General features: G+C 41.3%; 1 protein-coding gene across 2 annotated transcripts in view; it reads right to left on the bottom strand.

Annotated features, from left to right (window-relative positions):
• FYN (FYN proto-oncogene, Src family tyrosine kinase) overlaps positions 1–1,998 on the bottom strand; it is a 215,124-nt gene extending 213,126 nt beyond the window's left edge. The window contains exon 1 of one of the 2 annotated variants that reach the window (XM_019520076.1): positions 1,905–1,998. The gene's annotated coding sequence lies outside the window, so the exon portion shown is untranslated. The remainder of the gene's footprint in view (positions 1–1,904) is intronic. The other variant, XM_019520075.1, reaches the window with a different exon arrangement.
• Between the last annotated feature and the right edge of the window lie 2,080 nt (positions 1,999–4,078).

The following is a 4,078-nucleotide window of genomic DNA, read 5'->3' as shown; positions in this document are numbered from 1 at the left end:
AAAAAAAAAAAAAAAATACAAAATGCTGCCAGCTGCTTTAGCTGATAGACAATTAGTGGCTTGAAATGTTTTATTTAAAAAAACAAAACAGTCTACGGAAAAATATTAAAACAATGTTCTATCACAATTAAAGTGACACAGTCACAACGAAATACCTGAAGAAGTTTCAGCTTTTTAAGGCTGTGAGTATATCAACGTTTTCTTCCCCTCCCATTCTTTCCTACTAGCAGCTGCCATCTTACACAAGAGAGGACATCAGGCTATGCCTCCCTCCCCATATGCAAGCTGCTCCATGTCCGAAGTGCTCTCCAGCACCCAAGAGACCACTTTCTACATAACTGGCAGCAACCACTTCTCCACAACCCAGATGCAAATACCACTTGTATTGCTTGAATACAACTCCTAGATGACAACTTTGATCCCAAATTCTGGAAAGATGCTTCTGGCTCCCCCTTATTTATGCCAAAACAACACTCATTGCCTCTCACCCACCTTTTAAAGCAACCTTCGATTTTCCATTCCATGGCAGTCCCTTCTCAGCATCTGATAAAGTAAGTTTCATGCTTCTGCATCTGATTTAGCTAGCCTACAAAATGTGCACATCTACCTGGTCTTCTGCCAAATTTCAGATTAACAAATGGTTAACTACCTTTTGCATCCCACTTCAGTCTTTCTTTTCTCAAAATTCCACACTTAGTTAAGATACCCAGTTTTTTAACTCTCATTTCATTCCCACTACTCAATACTTACACTGCCAAATCTAGCCACTAACAAAAGCAACACAAAATAAAACAACTCAAGCACCTTTTATAAGTCTATGCCCCAAAACTGTTTGTATCACCAAATCTCTTATGCTTGCTAATTAAAAAGGAGTAGTTTCAACTTGCAGAACATTTAATTGTGTGTAAATCTGTAAGTAAAAATGTTAGGATTGGAGACGAGAGAAAAAAAGCTTTTTCAAGCATAATTTTCATATAGATGCATTTCTATAGCACTTCTTTTCCCGTTCTCAAAACTTGTTAATGATATCAGTTCTTTAAACATCTACTAGACAGTAGACAAGGGCATAGTGAAGACTTCAGCTATTAATGGTAGTGCAAGAGTAATGTTGCCACTGAACAAAGAGTAATGTTGTATATCTGATGAGAAATGTCTTGCATTCGAAAGCTTGTCTAATTCTACTACACAATTGGTCCAATACAAAGATATCACCCTCCAAAATTCTTGCCATTCAACTATTAATGAAAGGGAGCCCCTGTAGAGGTGGAATACTTCATTTGGTTTTCATACAGCACTAGAAACTCAATGCAGAAAGTAAAGAGTGCTCTGCTCAGCTGAAATTGTGGGACACAGTTAGTGGAACTGGAACTTCACCAGGTGACCTGGTTAACAATACAGGCATTCCCTTTTCTCCTGTGCGCAGAGGATGTAGTCCACTTAGTGAAAGTTCAAACCTTATAAACAACTTCTTTATACCTTTAAGACAGTTTTCGGTTACAACTCCCCCCCCACCCAGGTCCCACCTCTGTTTAATCCTTCCCCAATGCTTCCCTTAGCTCTGTTCTCATTCTCACTTTCTCATTTTATAAGTCTCTCCATTGCTCTCCCTCTGTCTGCTGGCTGGCTCTTCTGCTCAGTTTCATGGTGTTCACCTCAATCTGTTCTCATGTCCTGCACACTCTCCATGTGTGTTCATCTCTTTATCTCCCCTCCTCTTCTCCCTAATCCACACAGCCAGGGAAGCCTTTCTGACTGCCATCTAATAATATCTGTATGACAGCTCAAAGATGCTATATCCAAAAGAGCTATATTCCAAAAGAGCACACCTCCCAAATATGAAGAGCTTATTACCATATCTAACTTTAATATTTCTAATTAACCACCATCCTGTTCAATGAACTTACTAGGTTTCCTCTGGTTTTGCCAAAACCTCCCTTCGCTTTCCCAGCTTCAGTCCACTCTTTTCCATCACAGATTCTGCCGTATCTTTCTGCTTGTTTCAAGGATGCATTGCTCCCTCCTTTTTCTTTCCCTTGCGTGTGTTCAGAAACTTAGCCTCAGCACTTACTCCCTCCCTTACCACATTTTCCATTTCACCCACCTCCTCCTCAAAGCTGTCTCACAGTCTGTTTGTGAAATTTATGCCTGTCATTCTCTTCCTCGCTCAACCACATACCCACACACACTCGGAGACTTTGTCTGCAGGCTCCATTTCAGAGAACTCTTGCGTAGCTCCACTCGCTGACTCCCTCTCAGTTTGAAGAGAGCTGGTCCGCTCTGACATTTCATTTTAAGGTAGAGTGGAAAATGGTCCCCAGCATCCTCTGTTCCCAGGCTTGTTTCCTTACTTCAGGAAACCAGCTAGCTTGCCAAATAAGCAGGCAAGTATCCCCCACCTCCTTTCACCAGATGGCACTGGTGTGATCTGTCCCCCACAACAACAGTGTCTTGTCAAGAGGTGGAGTAGAGGTCCAGGGAAGAAGATATAGAGGGCTCTTTGCTTCTTTACACTTGACCCAAGGTACTGATCCAGCTCAGTTTTCCTTAGTTAGCAAGAGATGCCTTTCTTCTTGTTAGAACCTGCAGTAGTTACACATCATTAAAAGCACCGATTTCTTGAAGTTCATCTCACTGCAGTCTTAACAGTCTCTTCAGTAAATTAAGAAGCCAAGTAGTTATCTCTAGGATTCTGTCAGCATAGCACTAAGGGCAAGGAATGGGACTGTAAGTATATTTATAGCTGAATTCAAATGCGCATCCTCCCTTCTGTAGCTGAGGAAACATGTAACTTTTGTCTTCAGTCAACGCAGTTATTACAGCGCACTAAAAGAAACACAAACAGTTCCCCAAGTTCAAGAATACTTCAGGTATTGGACATTTTAATAAGTCATGGAAGAGCCAAGATCTCCAGCAGAGAAGCCCTCTATTTATTCCTGAAAACACTTACAGCAGAGACAATAGCACATCCCCCCCACCCTTCATCCCCAACTCCTGCCTAGATAAGGTGCTTTCTCCCTGTACAGGGGTAGGACAGTCAGTTTAGTTCTCCTGTCAATTCTTTCTCATATTATCTACGGAGAGTGCACATTAGTGTGCTAACTGGCATGAATGGTGGCGATCTTCTTTTACAAGTAGGACCTGACATCCACCCTGGAGAAAAATCACTGACTTAGCATTCATCACATCAGTAATACCTGAAAGGGCTCTGCGATATGACAGACTGACCCTGAGAGGTTGTGGGAGGAGGACTTTTTTGTCCAAGAGCACCCTTTAACTCTTATATGGCTCCTCAAAAGGAAACTCCAGTCCCATTGCTTACATAGCAAAAAATTGTGCAGAACAAACAAGGGTTAAAACAAGTGGGTTTGTTTGGCAGGTGGCCCTTATGTTGCCAATTCAGTTAACAGGAAACAAATTTCCTTGAAAGGAATCAAAAAAGAAAGCCAGTCAGCCTACTGTAAGGATTCAAGCTTAGGCAACCAGGAAGAAGCCATTCTCTTGCGCTTTGGACTGAAAGGTTTTAATTCACTGGGACAGTTAAAGACTATGACAAACAGCAAACAGGAGGCTTGTAGGTATTTTTTTTAAACATATTATGGTTAGGAGCCTAAAATTACAGGGATCATCCAGTAAGTAGAGAAGTCTTTACTAAATGCCATCTGGTGTCTCATTTATGGAGGGAGAAAATGCAGGTCTGCTACAATCCTGAAGCCACCACAATTGGACCTGGATTCAAGCTGATCCAAATTTCAGGTCTGTTGTCCAGGCACATCTTTTCTAGTAACCGAAAGGAACAAGTGATCCCATTCAATCACATTCGCAATGAGGAACTGTCAGTCAGCATACAGGATACACTTATTTACAAGGTCAGAAATGTCGTCATCCCCAGTGGTGATATTCCAGGCCATATTTCAGGGAATGCTACATTCATCTAAACATGGGAAAATTAGGACAGACAGTGTTGTAAATTTATAACAAACATCCAACATCAAAACAAAGAGATACCCTTAGCTACAGATTATGCACTAATTTCTGAGGAAGAGAAGTGAACGAATCAATTTAATGGCAAATTCAAGGA

Source organism: Gavialis gangeticus, unplaced genomic scaffold (genome assembly GCF_001723915.1).
Source record: "Gavialis gangeticus isolate Ggan-Ray unplaced genomic scaffold, GavGan_comp1, whole genome shotgun sequence".
Taxonomy (NCBI): Eukaryota; Metazoa; Chordata; order Crocodylia; family Gavialidae; genus Gavialis; species Gavialis gangeticus.
The sequence above is the reverse complement of the archived record's forward strand: the minus strand, read 5'-3'. Positions and strand labels throughout refer to the sequence as shown.